Source organism: Octodon degus, unplaced genomic scaffold (assembly GCF_000260255.1).
Source record: "Octodon degus isolate 3935 unplaced genomic scaffold, OctDeg1.0 scaffold00075, whole genome shotgun sequence".
NCBI lineage: Eukaryota > Metazoa > Chordata > Mammalia > Rodentia > Octodontidae > Octodon > Octodon degus.
Genome location: NW_004524651.1, coordinates 9,779,814 through 9,794,883, shown reverse-complemented (window position 1 = coordinate 9,794,883; position 15,070 = coordinate 9,779,814).

Sequence of the window (15,070 nt, the reverse complement as noted above, 5' to 3'; positions counted from 1 at the left end):
GCCAGCCTGAGCTGCAGAGTGAAGCCCTAGCTCAAAAAAGACGAGATAACAACAGAAACTATCAGGAGTTGCAGACAAGGAGAACACTGCAAGCAGCGGAGGCAAGTGACCCAAGAGAATTCCAGATCCCTGGCGGATTCCCCAGCAGACACCTTCCAGCCAGGAAGAGAGTGGGGGGACATAGTCACAGTGCTGGAGAGAAGCCGTCAGACAGTGCTGATGTGGCAGAACTGTCCTTCAACAATGGAGGAGAAATCCTGACTTTCCCGATGTGCGGAATCTGATGCTTGTCAGCAGTGGGGCATGGAGCCCCTTCCAAGGGAGCCTCAGATTGAAGCCAAAGGACGTGCACAGAAACACAAAGTGACACGGAAACACAAGCTTCCCAAATGAAGGTGGACAGCTGGGCCAAGCGAGTGGCCTGTATTATTGTGATTTTGGGGCATGAGATTTAAAAGATAGTATAATTTATTATTATCATAATTATTATGATTTAATGTGTTTGATTGTTGTAGGGTCTCTCTACACGGCTTGGACTCATGGTGGTTCTCTTGCTTCCAGCCTCCCCAGTGCTGGGATTATAGGCATGCGCGATGGTGCCTGGACCCTGTGGCTGCACCTGCCTAAGCCTGCCTAAGCAGGTGCTTTAGTGCACTGAGCTATCTTGCTGGCCCAAGTCGACATAATTTAAAATCTATATTAGTGGAAATATGACCCATAAAGACTCATTTTGTTAACGTCAAAAGCATGAGTTAGGGTGGGGTGGCCCTGGAAAGGGGGCTTCTGCATGTGATTAAAGGCAGGTTATTATCATTTGAAAGTAGTGTACTGCAACTTTAAGAGTATTTACTAGAAGCTTATACATTATGAATCAGAACACGTCATTGTCACCCCCAGGACACGAAGGAAGGCAGAAAGAGGGGAAGGGAAGGATTATGATGCTGCAGTGCCTACTGAAAAGATTAATAAAGTGGAACAGCAAATTCTCCCTATCAGAGTTTGACCCTGGTACCTAAATAAATAAGTAAGTAAGTAAATAAATAAATAAATTCTCCCTATCAGAAATCACTTTAATGAAAATGAGTAAGTTTCCTAATCAAAATACGTAGTGTCTGAACAGAGGAAATCACAGGATCCAGCCGTGCGTCCCACGGGGGAGACACCCTGGGTCTGCAGACACCCGCAGGTTAAGAGGGCACTGACAGGAGGGCAGGTGAGGACGCGCGCCCACGCTGCCCCTTTTCAACATAGTGCCGCAAGTCTTAGCTACATCAGTTGTGCAAGAAAGAGGAAAACCATACGATTAGAAAAGGGTCAATTAAAATAATCTGTTTCCACAGATAAAGTGCCAGGGTATGCAGAGAAACCCTAAACAGTCCACAAAAAATTGTTAGAATTAATAAATCAGCAAAATTGTAAGGCTGAAAATCTATTCAAGGGTCAGTGAGATTTCTGTGTACTAACAAAGGACAACCTAAAAAAGAGAATGAAGAAAGCATTTCCATTTATACTAGCATCAAGAAAAACAAAATAGGAATAAATGAATGTTAAGACTGATACAATAAAAACTGCAAAACAATTGTTAAAATGAAAGGTGACAAGAAAAGTATGCAGACGAAATATAGGAAGTAAAGCCATGCTGTTATGTTGAGCTGTGGGGGACTCAGGTCAATAATTTCTGACATTGCCAGTTAAACAGAAGACCCAAGGCTATTATGGGCTACTGGACTCTTTTAGAACATTTTGCTGAGTTTACACACCTATAATATTCAATAACGGAACTTAGAAAAAATGGGGTATACCGATGAATGTCCATTTTGTATCTGTGTATTCAAAGTGGTTGGGATAGATATATAGTTGCATTCTCTTAATGAATAGAATGATTTGTTCTAATGGTGTTTGTAAATAGGATCACAAGTCCGCATCTTGTACAGCAATTAACCACTAAGAAGAATATATGCAGTGTATTATTTGTTGAAACTGTACTTGCGATTTGATTTGAAGCTGTCTCATTGCTATCTGTTTATCAATAAAACTTTGAAAAAAAAAAGAAAGGTGACAAACAACCATGGAAAGTCATCTTAAATTCGAGGATTTCAAGTCCTAGGCTTGCTACTATGCTCCTTCTCCTCAGAGTTACTATCTTGGTTACTTTTCTCTTGTTGTTGGGACAAAATATCTGACACCGGAAATGGAGTAAGGAAAGGTTTCTTTAGCTCACGGTTTGTGGAGGTGTGAGCCCAGCCTGGGGGGCTCCAAGGCAGAGCAGCGTATGGCAGAGGGCGGCCCTCGTAGTGGCGGAAAGGCAGCCGAGCAGCCGGAGCAATGGGAGGAGCAACAGCAGAGGGGGCGCCTCTGCTCCCTTGTACTGCGCCCAGGCTGCCTGCCCCAGGGCGGGTGTAGCTCACACCCACAACCCCAGCACTGGATCGTGAATTAACCACAAACTCCAAAAGTCCCCCATGACTGCATGAGGCTTTGGGGGGACAACTAGTCACCAAGCCTAACAGTTGCCTATGGACTCAACACAGTCCCTTCAAAGCCCCAATGGCATTCTTTTAGGAATAAATTCATCCTAAAATTCATACAAAATCCCACACAGCTCTTAGCTAACTTAAAAAAAAATAAACTAGGAATCATGCTTCCTGATTTCCAAACATGTTACAAAGCTACAGTAATGAACACAGAATGACACTGGCTTATGGGCAGATGTGCAGCCAACAGAATAGGAACAGCTGAGGAATATACCTGGAATCAAGTCACTCTTGAGAAAGTTGTTACAAGAAAATTCCTTGAACAAATGATGTTGAGGAAACTGGATATCTGCATGTGAGAGGATATAGTTTGGCCTCTACTTTATAACATCTGAAAACATACTTCTAAAGGGTTAAAGAGCTAACTGTCAGACCCCGAAGCGTAAGAGGACTAAAAAAGTAGAGGGATTGCTTCTTGACTTTGGATCTGGAAGTGATTTCGGAAATATGATATTGAAGGTTGAACAATGAAAGTAGGCATGTGGGACCACTTCAAACATCTGGACACCAAAAGATACCAAAGTACCATATGGGAGAAGGGATTTGAAAATTATAGATCCATGAGGGGAACTAGGCAGAATATAAAAAGAATCCCTACCATTTACCCTTCCCCCCAATCAAATAATCTGATTTTTAAAAAATAGCACAAGACTTAATAAACATTTCTCGAAGATGACGCACAAATGGCCACCAGCCAGACACAGTGTGCTCTGCCATCACTGATCATGAATTGCAGCCGTGGTGGGATGCGCTTCACACCACGAGGAGGGCCACCACGAGGAGGGCCACCACTGGAGAACAGTGAGGGCGGTTGGGGAGGATGTCCGGGGCTCCTGTGTGCTGATGGGGCCGTGGTGTAACAGTGCAATTGTCGTGGAAAATGTGGCAGCTCCTCCAAGAGCTAAGAGAAAAGAGGCCCCGAGACCCAGCTCAGGATGTCCACCAAGAGGCTTACGGCTCTGTCCCCAGGAGTCATTGCCACGCCACGCTCACTGTGGCACAGTTCTAATAGCCACGTGGTAGAAGAATCCGAGTGTCCACTGAACAGACCATCAGATGAGATACTGATCATCCTCAAGGAGCCGGGGCACCCAGACATGGGGTACAGCAGGAACAAGCCTCGAGGACATCACGCAGAGGCTGGCCAGTCACAAAGGATGCTTAGGCAAGTGGTTCCATCTCTAGGATGCATTACCCAGAGTGGCCAAATTCATGGACACAGAACGCAGAATGGTGGCAGCCATCGGAATTCTTTCATGGGTTCGCAGTGTCAGTTCAGCCCAATGAAAACGTTCTAGAGATTGCTGTATGCACCATGAATGCACAAACACTACTGCAGTGTATGTTTAGAAAGGATCAAGGTGGCAAAGTTGATATTATGGGTATTTATCATGGCAAGAAATTTCCCAAAACAAGTCTGTACGATGAATTATGCAACCATTTAGCATCGTGCAACCTCCCCAGCTTTTGGAAGTGTGTGGGCAGTGAGCAAGGGCGGGGTTTCCGGAGCAGCCACACGTTTAGCTCTGCACCAGGGGCTGGTCGCATTTCAGCTGCTTCTCTACAGAGTGTACATTTGGGAGCGACATCCCGGCACCTGTCATCAACCTCCACTGAGTGTTTTGTGTCAGTTTTCCAGAGAAGATGGTAAGGAATAACGTTGATACTGGATACCTATGTGCACAAGGAGAACAACGGCAGGCGTTTCCTGCAGGGACTGTGGGCAGCACCCTGGAGCCTGATCTCCAGGTGAGGATTTGCCAGGGCTCAGGGGACTGCAGCTGTCACAGGGGTGCAGTGAGCCGCTCTGGAAGCACTGTCTTCCTGCTCATGAAAGGAGGCAGCTGCCTGCAGCCTGCTGTCCCTGCCTTCTGCAGTCGCCAGCTCCATAAAGCCCAGGCTGGGAACAGCTGCGTTAGAGGAGCCGGTGCCAACACAAAGCCCTTTGCCAAATCTGTGCCTTGGATCTCGCTGTGTCAACCGTGAGCCTACTGACTCTGTCCTGGGGTAGAGAGGCCCTGTGCTGGTGTTTGCAGCCGCTGGCTTCGAGCTTTCTCCTGCAGGGAAAGCCAGCTTTGCCAAGAAGGCTGCATTCCAAGGAGATCAAATTAGTTTGCACAAAGGGCAGTCCATTGCGGGTGATTTGTCCCGGCACTGGTGCATGCTGCTTGGATTGCTTTCTGCAATTACACAGAGCAGCCCACAGAGAAGGGGCTTCTGTGTCCTCCCTGCCGAATGCACCTCCCTGGGCTTATGTGCCCTTCCCGGGGAAACGCTACTTGGGCCCTTTAAATTTTTTTTTTTTTTTTTATGAGCTCACTCTGCTCAGGAAGTCTGTGTTTTGCAGTGTTGAGTAAACTCTGGCTTATTGGGAAAACAAACACAACCTTGCGTGTTCAGGATCAAAGCGGCAAGCGGCGCAGGGAGTGTGCCTTTCCGCTGCCCTGGCGCGAGGCTCGCAAAGCCCAAGCCGTGCCCTCCCCCGCACTTGGCCCCGCGCGTTCCCATCTCGAGGGTTGTGGGAGCTGCAGCGGGGGCTAGCACAGCGTGTTTCATGTGTCTGGTGGGTCTCATGGGCACGGCCTTGGGGATTCTGTCTGCACCCCGTCCCTTGCTCCAGGCTCTGTGGCCAGCGCTGGAGAAGATGGCTTCCCTCAGCTACTGCCTCCCACAGGGACTGCTCCGCACGGTCTATGGAGGAATGTGGACTGTTTCTAACGTATTAGTTCCTGTCCGCGATACATGATGGCTAATATACCTATGTGATCATTTCTGATCCCTTCCTCTTCTACCCAAGCCTCTGCCCACTCCTTCCTTCCTTCCTTCCTTCCTTCCTTCCTTCCTTCCTTCCTTCCCTCCTTCCTTCCTTCCTTCCTCTTTCTCGTATTTAGTACAGGATCTACAGGGTCTCACTGCATAGATTGGACACTTAGTGATCCTCCTGTTTTCAGCCTCCTGAGTGCTGGGATTACAGGCGCACACCACCATGCCCAGTCCCAATCACTGCTGCGTCTGCCTAAGTTTGCTGAGCTGTCTGGCTGGCTCTTTTGCCCACTTCTTGCCTGGTATTCCTTGGATGAAATCCATGAAGTTGTCCCTTGTCCTCACCACTCCATCTTCATGTATGGATGCTAGAAACTAGCCAGCTCCCAGCACTCAGGGCTGCTGAGAAGGACGACTGCAAGGGTGAGCCCAGGCCGGGCAATGGAGCCATTTAGCAGACCTCATTTGAGATAAAAGAAGAAGAGCTCGGGGTGTGGCTGGAGGGTGTCAGTCCCCAGGAGGAGGGAGAGACCTCGAGAGACAAACTGACAGAGCCAGACAGTGAGAGTGCATGCTAGAGAAGCAGGTCACAGAGACTCTTTCACACTGTAGTAAGAGATTTTTGTTATATTTTTACTTCTGAAAACAGAGCCAGTTGCTTTTGCTGAGTCACCAAGATGGCTGGGAGGTCACAGCCCCCTGTAGCCAAGTGAGTGGCTCTGGGTTAACGGCCTGTGGGCCCTGGCTCCTGTCATCCTCCTGCTCTGAAGGCGCCTGCCCTTGAGGGCAGGGCTAGCAGTGTCCCTGAAGGCAAAACCCATCAGCTTGGTTCCCACAGCCCACAGAACAGCACACACAAGAGGGGCAGCCAGCCCCAGGCATCCTGTCACTCTTCTCCAGAAGCCTTGATCTCCCCAGACTCCCCTCAGGCCAGTTTGAAATAAGGGCATTTGAACAGATGAGTCATAAGCCACTGCCTAGGAAGGTGACTGAGGCCCTGTTTCTGCACTTGATCCAGTCACTGTGCATAAAGCAGGCCCTGCACCCGAGAAACCCACCACCCTGCGCAAGATAAGTGTGCAAAGGCACCTGTGCTTCTTCATCACTAATGCGAGGAGCTGAGCCTACTGAAAATGCACTCCTGTGCTAGGAGTAGCCACAGGCTTCGTGCAAGAACTCCTATTTTGTTCTGAAACTATCATGTGCCAGCGTGTTTATTTAAGACAAATGTGAGAGAGAAATCTTCATTTATGAAGCAAGTAACAAATCAAAATAGGTCTATCTTCATATGTGTAGCAAAACAAGGCTTACAAAAGCTTTGTTTCTACTTGTTCCTTTGATTCTCCTTTTGGGGGGGGGTGAAATAAGGGGAAGGGATTGGGGAAAAAAACAAGCGAGATCCATTCCTTACATGCGCGAATTCCCTATGGTGACTGCGGTCATCATGCATGTCCCGAGTGTACCAATCAAATACATTCAAAAATCAAAACAGGACATGGACTCTTATCACTGAGCCTCTTTCCAAAAGGCAGAATTCAATCCAGTGAAGCAAATATTCACCCAGATGTACCAGCATTTGGAGACAGCTCATAACCTCGCCAAACCTCAGCACCCTTTGCCATACAATGGGAATGATCGAGACATCCGAGTCCTCTGTTGTCACCAAGACTAGAGGAGCTGTTGGGGTAGATGCAGAGTGTGGTGTCCGGCAGCTGGCCTTGATCAGGATGAGCACAGTCAATGCCAGGGCGCTGTCACAAAGCTGTTCCCTTGGTAGCAACCACGGCGCCTGCAGATGGCAGCGGGCTCCCCGAGACACCGGCACTGAGCAACAGAACTTTGACCTGGTCAGCAGTCCCCCTGAAGTCTGCAGCAGCCGGCAGAGCTGGGTGAGCTTGGGACACAGCAGGCATGTGAAAGGAGGTGCACGGAACGTGTAAATGAAGGCTCTGTGCCAAGAGCCCCTTTGCTGATGCAAGAGGACACCCGCGTTGGTGTCCACAGTGCAGCTGCTGTCCCTGAACCAATGGGAACGCCCTTTCAAGGTGCTCATGCCAGCTCACACGCCTCTTCTTCTGTGGTATTGGGTGCCATGATGTCTCATCTTCCTGGGGGACATGCACAGCTCTTCCTGGGCTTGGACAGTGTTTAGCCATTGCTTTTGAACCCAGCCACCTCAGAGTCACTGCTGCGGCTTCTACCCTGGGCGTGCAGCAAGCTCTGGGGACCATGCCTCTGGACCCGTTTTGCTATCGTTATGTGCTGTGGCCCAAGGAGGTCTTGGCATCCCTGGAGGAAGACCTGCTGCTCCCTGGGGGCCACCGTGCTCTGCCACAGAACCTGCCAGTGTCCCCAAGCTCAGGCACCATTGTGGTGGCATGGGGCTCCTCATGATGCTTGGAGGCAGAGACCCCAGGGTGGGCACTGCATGCGTTGCAGTTGGAGAGCAGGTCAGGAAAGATGAGACTTAGTTTCATAATGTCTGGGGAATGTGGACTCCGGAAGGCGAAGGGCTGAATGGCAGGCTGGCTCCAGCACAGGAATCTCACACCACTGGAAAACAGCAGGACAGGCAAGAGTGCTGCGCTGCCTCCCAGCCACATGAAAAGAACCAAAAGTCATTTTCCACTTAATGTCTCAGCTTCCATTTGCAGCCAGCCCCAAGAGTCTCCACTTTTGTCTTTTCTCTCCCCTTTCCATTCCTTTTCCCTTTATTTCACCCTGAAATACTTCAACCTAGCGTGCACTGCTTTGACTGGGAAGCAGGTACGCTACATGAACTGCAAACACTGCGGGAGGAGCCCGTGCTGGGAGCATCAGCTGCCATCCTCTCCTGACAGACGTCCTGCGCTGTCCCCGCTGATGGACAGGGCGGCCTCTTTCCCGCCCTCCAACTTCCTGTCTTGAATTCAGCTGAGTGGAACCTGCTGCAGCCCCAGGGACGTGCCATCGTGGCTACAAATCTGCCTGACAAATAGACTCGGAAAAGGTCAACGCGTTTCCTCTGCTCTTTTAAAGCTGTTCTCTTTATTTATTGAAGTGTTTGGGGGACAGATTCACTTTCCGCCTTTATTAATGTCTCACCTGCCTCCAAACCAAAACTGTGCATGGAGGGAAGCCAGGAGAGGCTGCTTGTTCTGATGCTGTTTAAATGCAGGACTTTTAAAAGCACTTCACTTGGGAATTTGGTGCCTGTCTTGGAGGAAAAGCAGTCACAGCGAAGGGGAGGAATGGAGAAGAGACAGGGCCTGATGGTCAGTGAGCAGTGAAGTCTGGTCCTAGGAAAATATTAGACAAAGTTTTAACGAAACAGAATTCATTTTTTAAGGACTCACTGTTCTGGAAAATATGCTCATGAATAATTAATAGGACAAGTGAAGTTCCCCCATTGTTTCCTAGTCTGGCACTGATTAGCATACTTTTTAAAGAAGTTTCTGGAAAGCAGACACTGCAGCTCAGCTGAGCAACTACCTGCAGGCTTCCCTGCTGGGGCTGCAGACTCCCAGCTGCTGAGTCACCCACAGCCTACCTGTCCAAGAGACTGCTCACTTCCTGCTGGCCCCGGAGGCTATGGTGAAGGCTCTGGTATCCCCTAGGGCAGCCCAGCCCAGGGCAGGTCAGCCTCTTCCCAGCTAACTTCCTCCACTAACCCATCGTCTTAGTGACTTTCTTGTTGCTGGGAGAAAATACTCAATATCCACACTTTAAAGGAAGAAAGGGTTATTTTAGCTCACAGCTTATGGAGGTTTCAGCCCACAGCCAGCTGGCTCCAAGGTCAGGTGGGTGGGAGGGGGCATCACAGAGGGGGGACAGTCCCTGGCAGGGCAGGCAGGAGGCAGCGGGCAGTCAGAGTGCAAGAGGCCTGCGTGTGTGAGCTCACAGTGACCCACCCCTTTCCATCAGGCTTCGGCTCCCCCCACATCTGTAAACCCCTCAGGGGTGTCGCCCTTGATCCAGGGTCTCCCCAAGGCTGTACCTATGAGCATGTGAGGCTTTGGGCGACCACTAGACACAGGCCGCGACTCCCACTCCTGAGGCTTTCAAGCGTGTGTGGCTTCTCTTGCTTTCTGTCCTTCTCTCCTTCCTTCCTTTCCTCCTTTTTTCCTCTCCCATCTTTGCCTTTTCTCTCCCTTCCTTTCCCCCTCCTTCTCTCTTTCCTTTCCAGTTCTCTCCAGATTTTCTTCAAGTTTATGAACTCTATTCTAGTTCTATAGCTCAGGTGAAAATATATACTTACTATAGAAAATCCCAAAACAAAACTTTGTGCACACTTTTCTTGGTTACAGTTGTGGTCTGAGTGTTTCCCCAAATGCATGTGTTGGAAGTATCACGGCAGATGCTGTGCTGTTCTGAGGTGGGATCTCTCACAAAGGGTGAAAATGAGGGCTCCGCCCTCATGAATGGATGCCCACTGCTCACAAAGGAGTCTAAGATTTCCAGTTTGTTCTCTCTCCTCTCGCCTTCAGCTATGGCTGGAACAGGAAGACTTCTGCTCCATGCCTGTGCCTTCGTCTTGGACTTCGTAGTGCAGATTGTGAGGGATAAACTTCTTTTCTTTATAAACTATCCAGCCTGTGGTACTCTGTTATAGCAGCAGAAGACAGACTGGCCCCTGTCCACAGTGGCAGTGTCTCTCTCAGAGAAGCCACCCTCTCAGGGAAGGACAGCCACCTGGTTCTCCTGCGACAGTCACAAGCTCACAGACATCTCTGGTTTTGCCTTGTGCATATGTTCATTCACTAGACCTTTTCCAGCGCTTACTGTTCTGCAGTTTGCTTCTTAAAAGACTTATATTTTATTAAATCTCAAATAGACACAAACTCAGCTAATGGATGTAAGTATACACAGTAGTAGTACTTTTGATCCAAAAGCCCTCTAGTTCCTTTAATTTCACCCCTTTCCTCCTCTTCCAGCTAAATTTTGTATTTACCATTCAATTTTGTCTCTTTATACATTTTCCTTTTGTGGTGCATCCCTAAAGAATATGTTGTGTAGTTTTTCCTACTTTCAGATGTCATATGAATATGAGCAAGTCTGGGTGTGTGTGGTTGCGTGTGGGCAGCTGCGGTTCATTGATTTTCATGGTGTGACAATGACCCATTGTGTGGTTAAAGCATGGCCGATGTATACTTCCTATTGTTACCTGTAGTTTGGATTCCATCTGATTAAATTTTTGCTATGTATCTTCTTTCCGTTTCATTGAATCTTTTCTTTTTTAAATTTTATTTTATTAGTGCACGAATGAGGTCCATAATACTTAAATTCCTTGTGGGGAATTGGTTCATGCACACAGCGCAGCCCGATCCAACTTAAATAAGCATGTTCTTGTACGGATCCTTTGATACAGAAATCTTCGCTCTTGGGTATAGACCTAGCACTGGCTGGCCACTGGGCACACTTTCCATTTGGCAGACGCTGCCCCCTAGCTGCCGGGCGGCTCTACCCACCGACGCATGGACAAGCACACCCTGCTCAGCACAGTCAGACTTACCATCTCGGCCCATCAGGTAGGTGCGAAGCCACAGCTCAGGGCTGGAATTTTCATTTTCTGATTGCTGAAGTGGTTGATCATCATTTCTTCTTTTCTGAAGAGTCTGCTCAAAATTAGGGTCCATTTCTTGGGATGATTATTTCTTGTTTGGAAGGGGGTGCATTACAGGAGGCTTTTAACCACTAACCTCTCTTGGGTTTTCTTTATTAAATTACAAATAGCTTGCTTTAGTTTCTGGGGTTATTTTTACTGTCTTTTGCTATGACAAAGAGCTCATAATTTTATTGTAGTCAAATGGATGAATGTTTCCCTTTTAAACATAGGATATTTATCTGCATTTAAGAACTGCTTCCTTCTCGTGAGCGAACAAGTGAAGTCTCCTTTGGTCTTCTATAGATTTATGCTTTTGCCTTTCACTTTTAAGTTTTTAATCAACTCAGAGTCTTTTTCAGTCTGGTGAGAAATAAGATTCAATTTATATTTTTCCATATGGATAGCCACTCGACACTGCTCCTTAATTGAAAAAGGCCATCATTTTCCTATCAGTCTGCAAAGCCGGTGCCTCCGCATCTCAGCTCCCCACGTGCGGGTGGGTGCTCCTGGGCGTGGGAAGGGGTCGGTCCCACTCCGTGATTTTACTGTGAAAGTACCACTCAGTCTTTACTGTTACAGTGTAAAGTCCTGACAATTGCTAGGGAAAAATCCTCTGTCTTGTTAGTCTTCTCTCTTAGCAGCGTTTTGTCATTCTGTCTAGTCTCGCTTTTAGAATCTTCTTATGAAGTTCCATTAAAAGAAATCAAACATTGAAAAAAACTGCGGCAGATCTGTTTGGAATGCACTGAATTTGCAGTTCATGCTACAGAACAGGGACCTGTTTATGATATGTAATCTAGCAACTTACGGGCATAGCACATAGCGCTACTGTTAGGATCTCAGTAACGTTTTACTCTGTTTTCGTAAAGATTTTTCATATTTCTTGTTAGATTTATTTCCCTATAGGTTATATTTTAATAGTTTAAACAGAATTTTAATATTTGTATTTGTTATTAAGACATATGGACATTGTTTTTAATATTGATTTGTGCCTGTAATCCTGTTAAGCACATTACAAAAATGTATCTGTAGATTCTTTTCAGTTTTTCTTTCTTTTTTTTTTTTTTTTTGTGGAACTGGGGATTGAACTCAGGCCCTTGTGCTTGCCAGGGAAGCGCTTATTCTATTGAGCCATCTCCCTGGCTTCTTTGGAGTTCTTTATGTAAACATAATATCCTTTTTAAGCAGTGAGAGTTTTTTCTCTTGTATCATCTTTATAAACTTGGTTTCTTTTTTTTCTTTATTAATGAGCTAGGATCTCAAATACAATGTCAAATAAAAGATGATTATAGGCAATGTGGTTCTCAACAGAATGATATAAGCCATTAACAGTAATGTCTTACATAGTCCAAAAATAAGAACCGTAACCACTCTAGCTGTGGAGGAAACTATACAGTGGAATACGGAGCCCATTGCTGATACTAATGAATAACAGCATTTGCTAAGAGACAAAGACAAAAAAGAAGCAGCCTGGTGACCTTAGAAGATAATAACCATGAGGTGTGAGCCTACAGATTTGCACCCAAATCTCGTAGCAAAGAGTAGGTTTGTTTTCCACAGGAAAGTGGCATAGAAATTCTAACACTTTCATGTTGACAGTAAGAATGTATGTTATGAGAGCAGCTTTCTCACTTTCAGGGAGAGGAGTTAGAAATAAGGCAGCGAGGAGTGAGACTGGCATTTGAAGTCTGAGCCGACAGCAAGCACAGCCGCACTGAGGGGTGCCCCGCGCACGGTGACCCCTTCTGCACGCTTCACCATATGACACACATTTATGCACCGCTCAGCACCTGTTATCATGTCTGAAATCTTTCTAGATCTGATTATTTTCATACTTTGTGTGACTCTTCCATCATTGTCTCTGTGTGTTACGTACACGTACGGATTATCCTAACACCAGTCCCCACCTTTCGGGCCTTGAGCTGTGGAGTTCTGTGGAGACCGCCTTGCAACGCTTTACGTCTGTGTCTCGCAGCTGGCTGAATTTCTTCTCAAACCTGAGTCACCTGAATTTCAGTCCCACATTACAAGTATGTTGAGCCAACTTGGTAGTATGAAATTAGACTAAAACCATAAACGGTCTGTACTTTGGCTTTAAAATAGGGGAGCATGCCAAAATTTGAGAGAAACCAGTATTTTTTTCTGGGAAAGATATATTTCTGCTTCACTTTTACATTGCAGATTTAGCCTTTGGGGTGTCAGATGCAAGTGTAAGCATCCTTGTAGTCCTCCAACCACTTAGCAGGAGGCCTGGAGTCCAGGGCTTTGGTGTCTATAAGCACTTAGAAGCCCTTTATCCTCTCTCTCTCTCTCTCTCTCTCTCTCTCTCTCTCTCTCTCTCACACACACACACACACACACACACACACACGGCCCTCAACACCAAAGCCCACCTCCCTGCCCCATTCGCCTTGCTCACCTCTTGGGGTTCCCACTCTCTCTTTGATTGAGTCTCTGGCTCAAGATGGCTTCACTGTTGCCAGCTCAACCACATGGTTTGAAATACAGATTTCCCAATCTTACGCAGAATGCATAGCTGCTCCTGGCTTAGGGCTCATGTGACAGGCCTCCAGCAACACTAACAAAACCCAAGAATCCCCACGGTGGTCTCGCGAGACAGAGACGGTTGCTTGTGCTCTTCTGCAAGCTCTGGGTAAGTGTTCGGATTTAAGGGCTCCATCATGATAGAATTGAGACCTAAAGTAAGGCGTGATGGTGCGAGTGTTGGACAGATGAAGCCAACAGCTTTCCTGCTCAGAATTATCCCTAAGCAGACTCAGATCCACACAGGGAAGCCCCTCTCAGACTGAATTCTGGATGGGAGGGTTGCCTCTGTGATCCTGCTATCACACTGGCCCATCAGACAGGATTATTCCACCTGGTGGAGAAGAGGGTGAGCATCTCCTCACAGAAGGAGACCAGAGCCCTTTCTTCGTTATCGTCGTCCAAGGTCTTCGTTCTGCTGTCTTGTGAAATAGGGCAAACGCCTTCACTTGTGTGTCTGACAAAGAGGAAAACTCAGTCGGAAACTGTGCCTGTCCTTCAGATTGTCTGTCCAGCTAAGGTTTGATAGAAACTCTCTATTTTGTTTCATCATATTCAGAACATTAGCATACTCTCCCTCCAAAAGTTAATCTGACACGTTCAAAATCACTCTAGGAAATTAGACTTCCAACACATCTCTCCTCGTGAGTCCCATCAGGAATCAATCATCCTTTTAGCAGACACAGTGAGCTGAGCAGGGTCCCAGCCAGCCCCTTGGCTGTCTTTGTTGAGGACTGTCCCCTTTAGAACCTTATTCTGGAAACAAATTTCAGGCGAGATAGACTATGTCCACTCTGTTTATTACGCCTCATGCATTCTGAGTCCAGCTGGGATCTGACAAAGGTTTAGACTTCACAAGTGGGTTCTTTGGGAAATGCTGTGGACTTTAGCATTGTCACAAGTGGTGTCAGGAACGTGTCGCAGCGAAGCTGCCGCCCACTTCTGTCTGACAGATTCTGCTGTCGTCCTGTGGATTCTGGCAGTGCGGGACCCACCCTGTGGGCACAGCTTTTAGCACAGAGGCAGACTATTTGGGAGGACTGCTTCGGCTCAAGGTTAGGAGAGTGCATTTCTCTTCCAGTTTGCCTCTATTTTATGTCATTTCATCATTACAGTCAGATGGGGGGGAAAAGTAGTTCATCTGTGGAATTTGTCAGGGGAGACAAGAGGTGCATCTGCGCCAGCGCCCACTCATGCGTGCAATCAGACAGCGGCGATTAGCACGTGCAGTCACCTCAGGATGCGCTTAGCGAGCCTCTGGATGCAGACTGGCCTCTTAGAAGACCCCGAGGCTGTGCGGGAAGAGCCAGCCCCCTTTGGAGAGATGCAAACCACCAGCACCTTGAAGATACTACGCATTAAGCCTTGGGATTAAATGCTAGCTCATTAAGGAGCCAAACAAGATTTAGAGTTGAGATTCTTGGAAAGCACTTCAGTGATTTAACTTCAGGCATTCATCTTTTGGGCTTGGAATTTTTTTTTTACTACTAATTATAACATATGATGAAATCACCTGAACTTCCTCTGGGGACGCCCCAGAGTTCACAGTGCGCATGCGTGCGGCTAGGCTGTCGAACACTGCCGAACAGAGCCCGGAAGGTCAGGGGAGCTTGCAATGTACCACTAAGATGGTACTTTTTTTTTT